This window comes from Talpa occidentalis, unplaced genomic scaffold, assembly GCF_014898055.3.
Source record: "Talpa occidentalis isolate TD23 unplaced genomic scaffold, MPIMG_talOcc4v2.1, whole genome shotgun sequence".
NCBI lineage: Eukaryota > Metazoa > Chordata > Mammalia > Eulipotyphla > Talpidae > Talpa > Talpa occidentalis.
The window spans coordinates 113,553,384-113,571,155 of NW_026555331.1; the positions used below are offsets into that span (position 1 = coordinate 113,553,384).

Sequence of the window (17,772 nt, forward strand, 5' to 3'; positions counted from 1 at the left end):
TTAATCAATCAAGTAATTATCACATGAGTGTTTTTAAAAGTTCAGTGCAAGTGACTGTAATTTATTTTAATATTTAAGTGATCTTTTCACCTTAAGGATTCAGACACATGTACACAAGTGCAGATAATACTGGTCTGACAGGCAGGAGTTAGTCCTGATCCTCCCTTGCATAGGTCACTGAGAGAGGCCTCACTGACTAAACAGTGAACTGGAACAGCAAGGATAGAGAGCTTTGAAATGAAAAATCGTCTATTCAAAATTTCTCAAAAAGAGGTATTTTCAAGGAACAGACCTACTACTCTAATTTGAGGAGGACAATAAAATGACAATGTACCCTTATTTGGTATTAAACCAATTGATCATGCTTGTGATAAGCATTTAAATAACTCCGTTTGTTTCTCTTGGTATCACATGCAGAACATATTGTGGGTTGACACTCAAATTCCTGCCTGGAAATTGGGGTTTATAATTTTACAATGTAAGTTGAAATTCTTAATTGCTCCTGTTACTTGTCTCACTTCATTTTTCTTAAATACCTAAAATTCAAATGCCCTCACTGGGCACAAAGATCAGGCTCTCTGACAGGCTTCTTACCTGTTTACCTGTTGGTGTACACAAAAGGTTATTCACTGTTAACCTTATCCTAATCCAGTTTTATGGATTTATATAATGTGATTTTGGTGGTTTTAAAACTTTCTGTATTCTGTATCAGTAAATCTGAAGATTTTCAGTTTCTGATTACAGATCTACTCCTTACATCTCTTTCTTGATCATTCTGAGCTTCAGATTGAATATGAACAGTAGTATCAAGTTTCTTTTCCTGTATTTGATCACCTGGTGTTATCATATGTGTACTCACTCACCCATATCAGAAACCTGCAAACTCTTCACTCAATGTTGACTCAGATGACTGAGTTTCATTCATTCCGCTTTCTCAATATGTAGTAATTCCATCTCCTTATGTAAAATTTAAAGGTTACTGACTTTATTCAGTCTCTTACCTCCACTTGAATAGTTCTAATGACTCTTAGCTTTTTCTTTCCCAGCATTTAGCACTTAAAAAGTTGCTCCATATGTTCTAAGTCAAGCAAAAATCCTGAGGGTTTATGTTAAAATCCTTCAATAATTTCTACTAAATAGAGATAAGCCCAAAGTAATTTTACAGGTAAAACAATATTTTTACAGGTAAAATATGGTCATTCAGAAACTTATCACGTCCCGATCATTACGTGAGAAAAAACAATGAGGTTTATACGTACAAGGGAACATTGTTTAGCCATAAAAAGAAGGAAATCCTGTCAATTGCAACAACATGGATATACATTGAGGGCATTATGCTAAGCGAAATAAGCCAGGCAAAGACAAAATCCATATGATCTTACTGGTAATGATTTCATTATTCTCCATAACTCATCTTCTTTAACTTAGGATGAGGTTGCATCCCAATAGACCCGTAGGTTGAAAACATTCTAAGTTGAAATGCATTTAATGCACTTAACCTACTGAAGATCACTGCTTAGCCAAGCCTCCTTTAAACATCTCAGAACACTGATGGTAGACTTCTGTTGGGCAACATTATCTAACACAGAGTCAATTTTATCACAAAGTGCTGAATATCTCAGACACAAGTGGGCATTTTGAAGATATAATAGGATATGAAAACACAAAGCACAATACTCAAAACAGCTGCCAACACTGTGCTCTGTGGAGTACTGATCTCTTACCCTCCTGGTCCTGCGGCCAGCTGCAAGCTGCTGCTGCTGCCCCTTCCCTGCGTGCAGAGAGCGTCGGACCACCTATCACCAGGCTGCAAAAAGAAGGAAATACAAGAGTTGAAATTCAGTTTCTACTAAATACTTATTGCTTTCATATCAATTTAAAAAAAGTCAAAAAATCTTAAGTTGAAACATCAGAATATGGGGACAGTTTGCAATTATACTTTAGGTGATAATAAGGATATGCAAAAACTTGTCCAATGACAGTTGATTTGTCTGTTTCTCTTTTTTAATTTAGTAAATTTGTACTTTTTATATTTTGATGCTACTTTATACACAGTTATAATCTTTATGTCTTACTGTTGAAGAAAATGTTTTATATTATATTATCATAGTATATAAATGTATCTCTTTACAGAGGTGTTGTGGGCTTACTGACGATATCATCAAATTGTGGTCTTCCCTTATTCAGTGTACTTCATAGTAGGTATGGAACACAACTGTGCAGTTGGCCACTTGTTATTTTCCTTGGCTTCTCAATTATAGGATCTGCAAATCAAAATAGTTGGTATTGGGCCTCCCTAATGGCACAGGGGTTAAAGACACAGTGCTCTCAAGCTATCTGCAGCCTCTGCAGCATGAGTTCAGTCCCTGGCTGGCCAGGAAGCTGACCCACATGGCACAGCAGACCTCTTCTGTCTCGCCTGCTGCTCCCCTCAGCAGTGTATTTCAGTAGATCTACCTGTTCTGCTCCCACTCTGTCTCTGGTGAATCCTTCTTACCCCCCACCCCAGCACCTCTGGTCTACACCCCAGTTCTTGTATGCATAAATGAATAAATCTTAAGAACAATAGTATCAACTGATCATACAAATTAGTCTTTCAAATATTCTAAGAATTTCTGAGGTAAATAATCTTCTAGCACTGAATAAACCCAACGTTAACCAAATGTGTTCTTACATATAATTTTAACAAGTAATAAAACCTGATATTGAAGGCTGAAAAATACATTCCAGGTAGCCAAGTATTGTTGACAATTATAAGTGTTTAGACACAAATTAGCAGATATAATGATTTTTTACATGAAAGATTTTGAGAGCTTTCATTAAAGTAGTGATAGTTGGGATGACGCAGGGTACCTCTGTAGGGGTTTATTCTACAAAGCAATATTGGTGGACAGTGAAAAAAGAAGTGAAATTGTGCTTAGAGCTCCATATTTCCATTGTCTGTTAATCTTAAACCACTCACGGATAATGCTAAGCAGCATACTAAATTTATATTTTAATGTTTAATTAAAAATATTAGTTGGATAATTTTCTCTGAAGTATTCTGTATTGCATTGTCTGTCAAATACTATCTTATTGTTTACCTGAGTGTGGGTCCACTCTCTCACTCAGTTGCTAAATATTTAAGAATTAAACCCCAATATAAATAACAGACTCCTGACTCAATTTTGAGGAAGAATCTCTGAATAATTCCTAAGCTAAGAAGGAGGTATGTAACTGTGTAGTGTAGTATACTACTTTGATTACGAATGATACTCTATGAATGTTCTTAATTACATTTTATGTTTTCTTTCTGATAGTGTATACAATTTAAAATGGGAGTTTATGAAATATTTTTTAGGCAGCTATGTTTACAGTTTGAAAAAAAAATCTTGTTTTCTGTTGAAAAGCTATATTGTAATTTCTATTTCCAGCAACAACGCTAACTAAACATCTTAAAAAAGAAACTGCTGGCATAATATACACAGAAATGCTATTTCCAAACACATAGCTGACCTTGCAAGATGTTGAGGAAAATCCCCAGAAATAGAAAATGAAAAAGAAGCTGAAACCCACAGTGTTAAGTGTGGCCTGAAACCATGAATGCCCTGAGGACATTTACTGAGTTCAATACTGGCACTGGGTTTTAAGATGTGCATAGGGACAGGATGCCAGGCTTTGGATATATGTAAAGACTTCTTCCCAAAATAACCCCATTGAAGAGGTGAAACTTTAGGAATGTGTGAATTTTAAAAAAATCTTCCTAGAGGCAATTTCAGACAAAAACAATATATATTTATATCAGCCTAGATTCAAGGCAAAATTTAAAATACAGAAAAGGAAAAATGTTGTTAATCATCAGTAATCATATGCCATAAATTATGATCACTAAAAATGATGCCCAGGAATAAACCCATATATATAGGGACAGTTAATCTATGACAAAGGAACCAAGAGTATATATATATTGGAAGAAGGAAAGTCACCTCAACAAAAGCTGTTAGGAATAATTAACAGACACTTGCCAAAGAAAGAAACTATATTACCATAGTACATCTTACACCAGAATTAATTCAAAATGGAATAAAGACATGGCTGTAAGACCCACATTCATGAAATATATTGAATAAAACAGGCAAAACATCCCACCACATTGGCTTCAGTGTTGTCTTTGTGAACTCTTCCAACAGCAAAAAAATCAAAAGAGAATATAAACAAATGAAACCACACCCAAATAAAAAGCTTCTGCATAGCAAAAGAAACTAACAGTAAAACAAATACACACCTTACTGAATGGGTGAAAATCTTGGTACATCATACATCTAACAAGGGGTTGAACATCAGGGAAATGCAAATAAAAACCAAAATAAGATAACATCTTACATCTATGAAAATGGCCCATATCAAAACCTCCAGAAACAGTGTCAGAGAGGAGATGGAGTTAAATGAATCCTCATACATTAGATGAGAATGCACACTGATCTAGCCCTTATGGAATAAAGCATGGTGGTTAATCAAAATTTTAAAAATAGATTTACCATAAGATCTAGCAATTCTACTCCTTAGGTATCTATCCAAAGAATGCAAAAACACTAATTTTAAAGGATAAATACACTCCTATATTCATTGCAGCACAATATTGTTCACAATAGCCAGGTTTGGAAATAATCTAAGTATCCAAAGGAAAAATGAGGGATGAAGAAGGTATGGTAAACATACACAGTGGAATACTATTTGTGATGAAAAAAGAGATAAACTCTTGTCATTTGTGACAACATGGATGGAAATGGAAGGAATGATGCTAAGTGAAGTGAGTCCAAAAAAAGAAAAACAAATACAGGATGGTTTCACTTATGTGGAATATAAAGAAACAAAGCAAAGGTTAAATTAAAACAAATACAGTAACAAACCCATGAGAGTTATCTGTAGATCCAAGGTTACCAGAGTGGTGGAGGTGGAGAGTGGTGAGCTAAGTGTGGGAGGAGCCCCAATGGACAATGGAGGACTGTGGTCCCTTTTTGGTGGGTGTGATATACTAACATAGGTGAAGAGGTATAATCCTATAACTCTGAATCACATACAGTGTTATAAACCAAAGTTACTATAATAAGAACTATATAAATGAATAAAAACAACAGATGATAGATAGATAGATAGATAGATAGATAGATAGATAGATAGATAGATAGATAGATAGGCAGACAGTAAATAGGTAACTGCCAAGGTTTGCAAAAAAGCAGGGCAATTCTATAGTGTTTTTGAAAAGCATACTGCCTCTATCCCACATCTTTCTGTGTGGTAGTTCATGCTGGATGGGGAAGGGCACAAAAATAGTAGTTTTGCTGCTGGTTATAGAGGGAATCACTTGATTTACAGTGTTAGTTATAGTGGTGACCTCAGTGGCAACTGATCATAGAAGGCAGAATTTCTTCTAGACATAGGTGATGGTCCTGTTTGGTGCAACAAACATATTAGCAGACTAGCAAGTGTATATTACAGGAAAACAAAAGTTAAGGGGCAGATAGAGGGCTTAACAGTTTTTCCATTTAACTTGGAAAGACAGGAGTTGTAGACATGCAAAGAAGAGACTATGATGAGCCCATGTGACATTGGTTTTGGAGACACCTACACATCTGTAATTGAGTCAGTATCACACACACACATGATCCTGCGGACACACACATATACATACACATAGTGTGTAGTTAGTTACTACCTTCTCTACTTCTCTAGCAGTCCTTGACTTGTCTATGTTGGGTGATCTTCTAATAGATGTGCTTTTGGCTAAATCAGAGTAGTTTCCTATGACTTTGCAAGCAAATCAAATCAGTAATATATTAGAATTTAAATTGAAAATATACAAAAGCTACATATGAGTAAAAGGGCATGAGTTCTCAAATATACGTAGTCAACATATGTATTTAATTCTACACATATATGACAATCTCCGGACTTTCAATCACTCATCTTCATAATCTATAAACAAGAAGGAAATTGAAAAACTTAGAGAATTTGAAAATCTTAGAACTATAAATATGGGTATGAATCTGTCATCAAATATGAGGTTCTTGCTAAGAACCTTGCAGAGTGCCAGGAGAGCTATCACATTTAAAACAAAGAGAATTTAAAAATATCTTTTCAAGCAAATGAAAATTATTGTAGGTTTCTGACCTTAGATAACCAAAGGAGATCATGGAAAGCATATCACTAAGAATTAGAATAATGGAAAGGAATAAAAATCTACTTCAGTGGGAAGATTTCATTGCTTTTCTATCAAAAAAATAAGGAGTAGATTAATAACAGCTTTGCTATTGTATGACTTTTTTATTTCTGCAAATATTTAATACTGTCTTACCTTGCTTATAATGACCCATTTCACATATTACAGCAATTTCAAAAAACTGTAGATTTGACTTATTTTTCTTCTACCATATATAAGAGAACATCCTCTGATAAATCCTGCTAATAGATTAGATGGCTCCCTGTCATCTAAATTTCCTCAGATTGAAACAAATGGAGTTAAAAATGGAATATATATGGTAAAATATTTGGGTGAAAAATTAATCTCTTTACTATAACTCATCAACCCAATATAGTATTTTCATTAAATGGTGTTTTTGATCTCCTCTGAGAGAGAACTAAATGAACTGTCTAGAAAACTAAAGGGTGATCATTTTTTAAAAAACATCTACTAAGATGAAAGGTGACTTTTACATGATCTATACCATTTAATCATAAAACAGGATGTATTATAAATTTCCCCATTTTTTTATTTGAGTAAACTCAAATAAGTATAGTAATAAATAACATTAAAGATAAAATAAGTATAGTAATAAATAGCATCCATTAATTACCTATTATAAACTAAACATTGTGTTAAGTGCTTTATGTAAATTAATCTTCATAAAAACTGTGAAGTACATGTAACTGTTAATTCCAACCTCTGAGAAATGACAAAAAAAAAAAAAAAAGGAGAGACTTAAACAACTGGCCACAGTTAAATAGTAAGTAGTAAAGCTGAATTTGATAAAAGGCTGTATGGTATCAGATCTCAGTTTCTTAAGCCCAACATATAAATTCTGCTAAAAAGTCCTATACATGACAGTTGTAACTGACAGAGTCACAATGGGAGATATTATTTGCTTCTAAGACCTGTGATATTTTATTCACAACACACCTCTTAAACATCTAGAGTAATATATTTGCTGGAGGCGGGAGCTAGCCACAGGAATGATAGTTTCATGTGTACTTTCGATGCAATTAAGGAAAGGAATGAAACTGGAGAATACTGCACATTAATTGTGACCTGTGACCTCATAATACTATGTGGTAGAATTGCTGAGCTATAGAAAGAAAAAGATTCCTTCCCATATCATCTAAGTTTTTTTGAAACCATCCTTTTATTTTTTTTTTCCCTTTCAGGTCTGAGATGCTAATATACAAAGCTTTGAGATTCTTTGGCACTGCACTAGCTTGGATGACTTCAAATTAGCATGCCTTCACTGTTTCAAATTTTCTCTGCTATTTAAGCATTTTTTTCTTTGCATAGGGCCATTCGCACAATCTAAGGTATGAAACCCCCACATTCTCAGCCTTGCATTTATCTGTAAAACATTATCTCATAGCAGGGTAGAATTATTTTCAGGCAAGTATTAATTATAATGACCCCACATAAAGTCATTTTGTAATATAAGAATAGCATTTTCTCCATTACACAAAAGTAATTTGCACTGACATATTAACCTTCACTGAACATTTCCCTAATTTTATGCAGGCAGTATCACATAAGTTGACTATGAAAGATATTTTACAGGGAATCTTTGAAGCTATTGGAAATTTATGAAAAAAAATCTGGAGAGGGAAGCAAGGAAGGAAGGAAGGAAGCAAGGAAGGAAGCAAGGGAAGGAAGGAACAATATAAGGAAGGGAGGAAACTGGGTTTTACATTTTAGTATCCTTGTTGTTTCTATTTTTTAAATAAGGTAGGCATTATCATCCTCATATTATTTTTTAATTAAAAAATGTTACTGAGGTAGCAATGGTTTACAACACTATATATCATTTAGAGGCAAAGGATCACATTCTTCAGATGTATGTTACCCCACTACTCATTATTTCTATTTTAATTAGTGTAATCAATCTAAGAAGGATTGAAGAAAATATCTTTAAGAATAATGAAATAAGCTGAAACACTTAGCAATTTATTTAGAAAATGTTAACAGCATTAAGGAGAAAATTACTGGACCAAATTAACAATTCTTTCAAGATTTTTTTCATGAAAACACTTTATTCTTTTAATTTTTTTCAGCTTTATTGAATTATAATTGAAAAATAAAATCGCAACATATTTAAAGCATACATTGTAGTGATTTGATATACAAATAAATGGTGAAAGGATTCCCACCATCTAGTTAATTAACACATCCAACACCTCATATATTCTTTTTTTTTTTCTTTCAGTGAGATTACCTACTCTTTCAACACCTTTCAATCACATTACACAGTGTTGTCAACTATGATCACCATGTTTTTACAATTTGTCAGGCCCTATTCATCTTATAGCTAAAAATGTGAACTCTTTGACTAAACTCTCCCTTTTCCACTCTATTTCTATGAACTTTACTTTTTTTTATTAGATTTCACATATAAATGATAACATACAGTATTTGTCTTTGTTTGGCTTATTTCACTTAGCATACTGCCCTCAAGATTCATCCATATTGTCACAAATGGCATGATTTCTTTCTTTCTCAGAACTGAATGATACTCCATTACACATACATACCACTTCTTTTTTTTTTTTTATTAAATAATAAATTTTATTTTTATATTCCCCCATACAACTGCACATGCCCCATTCTGACCCCAATCCCTCCCCTCCCGGCCCCCACCCCCCAAAAAGTGTCTCTGGTTCATAGTTTTTTGTTGATTTTGATTTTCACTTTCTTATAGTTATTCATTTTCCTGATCCCTTATTTAAGTTTTCTAGATTCCTGCTATGAGTGAGACCATCCGGTATTTTTCTTTTTCTTTTTGGCTTATTTCGCTGAGCATGATCCCTTCCAGCGCCATCCATGTTGCTGCAAATTGCATGTGTTTATCTTTTTTGAATGCTGAGTAATATTCCATGGTGTATATGTACCACATCTTCTTGATCCAGTCATCTATTTTTGGGCATTTGGGCTGTTTCCAAAGCTTAGCTATTGTAAATAGTGCTGCTATAAACATAGGGGTGCAGGTGTTCTTTGGAATTGATGTTTCTGTGTCCTTTGGGTAAATACCTAGGAGTGGAATTGCTGGATCATATGGAAGCTCTATGTTTAGTAGGTCCAGAAATCTCCACACAGCTCTCCATAGTCATACCACTTCTTTTTATCCATCTGTCCACTGATGGACACTTAGGTTGTTTCCATATCTTGGCTATTGTGAGTAATGTTGCAATGGACTTGGGGGTACAATTAGCTCTTTGAGATCCGACTTTCATTTCCTTTGGATATGTACCCAAAAATGACTTGCTGGATCATGTGGCAATTCTATTTTTAATTTTGGGGAAAATCTTCATATTGTTTTTCATAGTGGTGGGAATTTATATTCCCACCAATAGTGAGCAAGGGTTCCCTTCTCTCCATAACCTTAAAATTGAATTGAGGGGTCTCCTTGGTGGTGGGTTAAGCCTCAGCACTATGAAGCTACCCACAGCCACTGCAGCACGAGTTGGATCCTGGGCCTTGGAGCTAACCCACATGGCACAGCAGACCTCTCCTATCTCATCTGCTGCTCCCCTCAGCAGTGTAGTATGGTAGATGCACCCCTTCTGCTCCCCACTCTGTCTCTGGTGAATCTTCTCACCCCCTGCACCTCTGGCCTGTACCCTAGCTCTTTTATGCATAAATCAATCTTTAAAAAAATAAAATGAAATTGAATTGAGTAAAATTTTATTACAATAGAGACAAGATATATGAATATGAATGACTTATGGGTAGAGGTCTAAAGTTCCATATACTTGACCTATCCCTTTTCCTCACAGAAGTAGACCCTGAAATATCTCAGTATACCTTTAGGACTCCACGGGACAAAGTTTGAAAATCAGTGAAATAATTTATTCAAACCTCAGAAAAATTACTTCTAGATCCAAAACTAGGAGACTCCTATTATTAAGCAACATCCAGAAAACATCAGGATTTTCATCATTTTGGGCAAACATATAAGAATGTGCTCATATGAAATACTGATATATAGCAAGTCAGTAACAAAGTCAGTTCTACAATGATAAGCTTTTAAAAATTATTTTTCTGCTAGTTTCCTTCCCTACCCCCACTCACCTTATCCCCTCTTAAGTTTTCTCACTATCCTCTTTACTTTAGTGCCAGCCATATGGACAGCCAGTCTGTGCCACTATAATAGTCACAAGGATAGGCCTCAATAAAAGAAAATTGTAAGAGTGGGTGTTTGACCTGGTTTGATGACTGTGTCATAATCTAAAGCAAGAAATGCAAACTTTTTCTGTGAAGAGCCAGCTGCCAAACGTTTTGGTCTGTGCAAGTTATAGATAGTGTATACCGCATATCATTTTCTTAAAGTAATCTTCCAAAGTAAACACATATTTACAGGTCTTAACAAATAAGACTAAGACTTTGATTCCACAGGCCAAAGTTTATCAATCCATGATCTACAGAACTACTTTACTGTCAGACAAGAAATGTGAGGAGACCCTCTGAGGCCACATTCTTTCATAACTAACACTGTATTCACTATAAAAGCTCATACACAAAGTCAGTGGGTTTCTACATCTGCAATTGCTACATGAGAGGAACTGTTGGTGAATATTAACCAGTCTCACTCTCAGATAAGGGGTCCCGTAGACTTGTTACACTAACCACAGGAGAGGGCAGTAGGACTGGATAAATGGGACTTTTAACAAGTATTTATCATCTGAGGTGTATGTGGCATCAGAATTGCCAAGAGTCTTGCAATGGGAGTTTTACCCATAGTGAAAAATTATCCTCCCAATGTGCTAATAGCAGACTTGTCATGATATGCTGTGATTTTGGGGGCAATACTTTTACCAAACTTTCAGAATAGATTTATCTATTGTAGAAATCGAAAGCTTTAGCAATTTGAGGGATCTTTTCTAAAGAATATAAAATTACCAGTATAAAATTAGGCATAACATGAATGTCTAATTAAAATGAGGAAACACACTGCAAACTACAGTTCTTTTAAACATTGATAATTTGTCACAAAATATAAACATTGTTTGTTCAATGTTATTATACTTTTATACTCTTATGTTTTTTTCCCTACAGTTTTTGTTGCATACTCATTGAAATCCTCTTCATAAGACAACAATTTTACAATAACTTCAATCTGTTGAAAGAAAATATAGTGCAAAATTTGCTCTAGCATCGTAGATCCATGTTCTTTCCCTATTAGTGACAGCCTTAGCTCATTACTCTGCGATGATGCACCCTTACTCAGAAGGTGCTTCCATGGAGTAAGGCTTTGAACTCTTCTGGAAGGTCCCACAACAGCTGGCCTATCTCTTCCTTCAACTCTCTGATTCAGTGCCCTTCATCTTGCACACAAGCAGTCTAACCTCAGCAAAGGCTGAACAGCCTCTTATTCATACCTTTCTCCATGGAACCAAGAAGAGAGTTTCAGATGCTCCCCTGGGTCCAGCAGGGGTGGTCTAACACAGGAGGCATGGTGCCCTCTGACTCCTATCCATAACCAGCATGAGGAGCAACACTAGAGATTAGCAGGTGACATCCATGCTGTGCAGCATATTCCAAACTGCTGGCTCAGGCCTGTAGCTGCTGCTTCCTCCATGTGCTCCCAAAGGAAAAAGCCAGGACATAGAGTTGCTTGAGCAACTGATAGGCCGTACAGATGAAGCTCTGCGCTGCTCACTTCTACCAGCCCAGACCTAGTCATGTGTGTCTCATATTACATGCCAACTTTTTAAAAATATCTACTTTTTGCTGACTTCTTTCTTTGCTTGAACAGTTACTTACTATCACAGACTTAAGAGTCAAGTGATGATTAATCCTATCCATTCAATGGCAGGGTTCTTTTCTCTCCAATATACTATGGACAAATTGGCGATCTTCTTTGTTCTCTCTCTCATCCCCTCTCTCACTTCTTTAGCCCAAACTTATAGATCTGTGTATCATTTAGATGACATATTTTCTGTGTAAGTGCAACACCATCTGAAAATATTAGAGGAGTATTTTAATTTCTTTTATTAGAAAAGTCACTTGAAGTATAAAATTATCTCCTTTGTGCTGCAACAAGATAACACCAGTAGGACACAACTTAATAGCCTTCTGCAAAGTAGCTTGGTATTAACATTCAGAAACAATGTTTGTCCTTTCATAGATGTGGGTTTTTCATTCTTTAAAGAAGTTTCAATCACTGCTGTCCTAGTTTCTTAACACACTTCTCTTTTCCTAATACTGTCAAGTCTATGTAAATCTATGGCAGAGACAGGAAATATCAATGTAAGGGAAGATATTAAGTGATCGTTTTTTCAATAAAGTTACAGTTTTAATTGAGACACCTTCAAAGAAATTTTAAAAGCACTAATAAAATTTTAAATTGTTGTAACTGAAGTCAATGAAAATTTCCAGTAAGTTTGACCCATCTTACATATATATTTCTTTGATAAATCTTCCATCCTGTTATGACTTTTCCTCTTATCATTTATATAAGTTAAATAACATTTTATATAAAGTAACTCACAGAGCAATCAATGTGTTAAGTAGTACAAGATGATATATGTAAGAATTTTCATTTTCCTTAAATAAGCATAACCACAAAAGAAAAATTATCCCAAACCAATAAAGAAATGCATTTGTAACCTGGCAACTGTGTATCTATTACTTTCGGAATTAAAGTAAAGTGCTTCCTGAATTGGTTTATCAGTGTAGTTGATGTTGTCTTTTAATGCTACAGTGTTTCTTAGCTTATCTCATTGCTCACATATGTTCTTTTCTCCTTCCTTTAGGTCTTCAAATAAAGAAAAATATGCATATGCAGTATAATATATGTAGGAAAATGCATTTACATTTTATGTCCACCTACAATTCACTTTTCTCTGAAGAATCTAAAAACAAGAATTATTATTTTAAAGGTGTCAAATTTCAAAGAAATAAAGGTCTCCATGTAGTTTTTTATATATATACATATACATATATATAGAGAGAGAGAAAGAGAGAGAGAGAACAAGAGTTTATTATACCACTGGAAATTAAAAATGTGTGAGATACATGGGAAAATTTCAAAACATATTTCTCATTTATCTGAGGCTCATGGGAGGAATTATTGTGGAATCAATTTGCATATGATATAGACAATGATTTCATATACTTATGGAATCTAAGGACAAACACTCTCCTGTTATATTTAATCACCATGAACACATTAGTGATTGTCTTGTCTCTGAATATCTCCAGTGATCAGGAAATTAAACTCATAAAGTTATCTATTTCACTTGTTAAAACATTCTGTAAATTATAAACTTCTCTATATTTAGTTGAAATTTACATTCATTAGCTTCGAATCCCTAAATCTGTCCTATCCTTGCAGAACAAATGTAATCCCTCATCTACTTAATCACGTTTCACAGTTTTGAGACTCTATTTCTAACCCATATGTCATTGTTCTTCTAATTTTTACAAAGACTGCTAAGAAATATCCCAAAAACTTCTGTGGGGTAGGAGAGGGTGAGGAAGAGGGAATGAAAGAGAAAGAGAGAGAAAGAAGACGAAGGATGTAGAGGATGAGGGTGAATGCATTCCTTCTCCACAAGCCTAACTGTTTTGTCCAGAGCATTTCTGCATTTAGAGCTTTTTCATTCAACTCTTTCTAACCTGGACTTCTTCTCAGTGCGAGATTTCAAGTTGATTCAAAATATTTAAAGGTAGATATTCTATATGACAATCCTAAGTATTTCCAAGTTGTACAAAGATTTGGATTCTATGATTTCTGTCATGATTTTTCTCATAATATGAGAATACAGCCACTTCAGAATATTGAAATCAGTGCAACTCTCAGACATCATGTATCTTGAGCCTGAAATAGAATCTCAACATTAGCTGTTTGGAAATTAAGTGTTCCCTTAATTTCTTTCTAAGTATTGCTAGAATCCTTCAGAGATTGTCTATTAGGTAACAGGAAATAGCTCTTTTCAATATGTAAAGTACTTATAACTGTCTTCTGTTACAATTCTGGCCTGTACAGCTCTCTCTTTTGCTCCTTTCAAAACATAGAGGCTCTTTTACCAGTGACCATCAAGGAGTGCCACCAGTCCTCATGGAGGGCAAAGCTTCATTTTTTTCTTTTTTTGGCTATGTCTAAGGAAATAATTGTCAGTGCTCAAGCTCCATATGTTGATGTCTTGGGTAAAGCCAATGATGCCCATGAACAAAATATTTCGCACTCCACTTGCCATGTCATCACTAAGGGCACTGCCATCCAGCCTGAAGCTGTCTTCACACAGACACCACTGCCAATATGGGAATGTCTACTGCATCTGCATCTGCCTTTGCCATCAGCACTGGGCCAGCATGGTACTATAAATGCCAATGATAATGTTTTAATTTACTTTAAAATATATAAATGACTTTCAAATTTAATTATTTTCATCACAATAGCCACAAAACCAATGCTTTTTGGTCTTTAGGAATTTTATACACTTTTCTAAATTTTAGGAATATCCGTTTTCAAACCGTCTGCTCTGTAAAGTCAGTAAGACATTCTCAGCTCCCTTGAAGTTAAGTTTAAATACTTGATATAGACTTCACACTTTGTTTATATCCAAATTGGACACTGATTAGGAGAAAAGGAATATGAGACAGTATATAGAAACTATTTTTGTGACTGTGGTGCAGAAACAGCCAGTGTGCAGAAGCAGCAATGGCCTAGGGCCTGGTAGCAGTGGTAGACTAATTCTTGTCATTCATGTGTTCGGTGTCAGCAAAGTAGATTGTCTATTAAGGCTAATGAGTGGTATAATTGGTCATTGTTCGGGGATGCAGATGCCAGGTCTGTTTTTCTGGCACTGCAAGAGATTTGAAGGACCATCTGTATATTCTAATAATTTTTTTGGGGGGGGGATTAGAATAGCTTGAGTGGGACTGACACAGTATACTAGACATTGAAGTAGCAAACTGAATAAAAACAGTTAAATTAAGAGCAAAACTATTTTAAAAGTGAATTTTTTATACATTAAATGGAAAATTCAAGCTAGATTACAGTACTCTGAAAGCTAAAAAAAAAGTATGTTTATATCACTAGTTCATTAGCATCATTAATAATGATAAACACACCTTGGAAGGCAAACTGCTTTTCTTCCAGGTTACAAATACTGTATAAATTTATATTTAGAATATGAAAATATGTTAGGGGTACTGCCACTTATATTCTTATCTATTAGTTTCTTTATATGAAAAAATAAGAAAACACGAGATTATTGGGATCAACTAATGAAGTCAAATTTTAGAAATATTTTTAATATTAATATCTCTAAATACATGTAATGAAACATTATTTTCTTATTGCAAAATTAATTACAGAAAACCATCAAATCTCTAATAGAAAAGTATAAAGTAAGTTCAAATTTATATCCATTATACACTGAATATGATGTTAATTCATTTGCTTCCATGATTTTCTTATCCATGTCACAACATTGTATCCATTTTAGCATAGCTCAAAGGACTTTAGAGGAGGAAAAAAATCTCCTATAAGAATAAAAATCCTATTTTGTATTTGCTGTACATTTTTGTGTAAAAAGAACTAACTTGTGACATTTTCTCAGTCATCAGAAATAGAATGAATAGTTGATGACATAGCATTTGTTCACCAAGAACTGGGTTATTCATCACAATGAATGTCAGACTGATATTTAATAAAATTTGTGTGTCAAAGGTAGGAAATGGTGAAAAGTACAATTAAAATATATTTGACCAATATGCATGTTTTACATACAACAAATGTTGCCCTTAACTTAGTCTAAGTGCTTTTTAGAAATGCAGCAGAGTAAACTGTAATCCATATTTTTTAGTAATGTATATGATAATGATGGAATTTGACTATAAACTTTATTCATAAAGCAGCATTCTGTTATTAGTAACTAAACAAAAGAATTGATTTTTATAAATAAGAACCTATAGTATAACTTTCACACACACACACATACCTTAATATTTTACATCAAAATTCACTTTTTAGCAAAGCCTGAGATAAATAATCACCAGGCTATTTGTAGTCTTATTTAAAAAAAAAAACACACTCATTATAATTACTCACACATTCTGCAGCAAAATATTAATGAGTTTGATTACAGTTACTACATAATTCCCCCTGACAGTGTTAAATATTACATAGTGTATGCATTCTATTTTGTTTCAAAATGAAAAATTCTTATTTCTTTTTTTTTTTTAAGATTTATTTATTTATTTATACAAGCACTGGGTACAGTCAGAAGCACGGGAGGGTGAGAGAATTCACCAGAGCCAGAGCGGGGAGCAGAGCAGGTAGACTGACGAAGTACACTGCTGAGGGGAGCAGCGGGCGGCAGGAGAGGTCTGCGCACCATGTGGGACCCTTGCCCAGGGGCTGGGGATTGAACCGGCACTGCAGAGGCTGCAGGCAGCTTCGCAACCCAGTGCTCAACCGCTGTGCCGCCGGGGAGCTGCGAAAAATTCTTATTCCTAAAGCACACCTTCATTCAGAGAACTTTGATAAAGATGATTAACCTATATTGTTAAACTTATTTTTTATATAGTTTTAATTTTTTTATGTAGTACTTTTTTCTTACATCGTTGTAAATTTTTTGGACACTACATGTGGTCACTGCACTTCTCCCACCACCAAAGTACCAACAGCCCATTATCATATTCCCTTGAGAAAGATAGGACTAGCTTTCTAAAGCCTAAGTAGTTTCATAAAATATATTCTTCAAGTCAAACCCTGAGTAGCCTTTAGCATTATCAGTATGTTTCACTATCTTCCAGATTAGCTGTCAGTGAATATTTTCAGAATAAACAGTAAATACATGCATATTTTAAAAATACTATTCATTTGCTACTGCAATGTCAAATACATTAAGTGTGTTATCAGGCATAAGTCTAGTATATAGTTACTTCTCTGCATTCAAAGATCTCCCCAAGTAGCTCTGGAGTAGAAGTAACCAACTGGAGTATAAATACTCTAAAAAAGTTAAAGGTTTATAATGTGAGGCGGCATTGCTACTAAAAAACTGGCAAACTCTATCATTCATTGTTTTACTTTCCACCTCATGCAAGGGCTTCAGTTAGCAATATTCACTGGGTTGCTATAATATCTTGAACAAAGTTCTATATAGACCACCTCTCAGTAACTGGGACAACTATGTGAATGAAGAGATTTATGGCAGAAATGAATTTGGTGATAGTCATTTGCTAGGGGCTTGAAATCTCAAATAGTTTCAATAGTTTCAGCATGACAGTTTTCAGTTATGAGAATCAGTATTTTTCCTTCTTCACCTAGAAGGTTCATGGTATGACAATCTATCCTTAAAGTTCCTAATTATCTAATAGACATAACTGAATCCAACTAACATTTGCTGATGTTAGCTATGTTAAATTCTGCAGATGAGGGAAGGATTGATATGAACTGGTGTTGAAATAAAAGGATGAAGCAAGTACAAATTAACCTTAGAGAAACCTAATTACATAGGTTCAGATAGTAATGGGGGTGAGGGCAGGAAGAACAACCTTTGTTTAAAAATAACATGCATTGAATCAATTTA

The 17,772-nt window shown here is 34.5% G+C and overlaps 1 long non-coding RNA gene across 1 annotated transcript in view; it reads right to left on the minus strand.

Moving 5' to 3' along the window:
* Positions 1-1,730: 1,730 nt before the first annotated feature.
* LOC129145335 (uncharacterized) overlaps positions 1,731-17,772 on the minus strand; it is a 79,834-nt gene continuing 63,792 nt past the window's right edge. The window contains exon 3 of the long non-coding RNA XR_008550801.1: positions 1,731-1,807. This is a non-coding gene — a long non-coding RNA (uncharacterized LOC129145335). The remainder of the gene's footprint in view (positions 1,808-17,772) is intronic.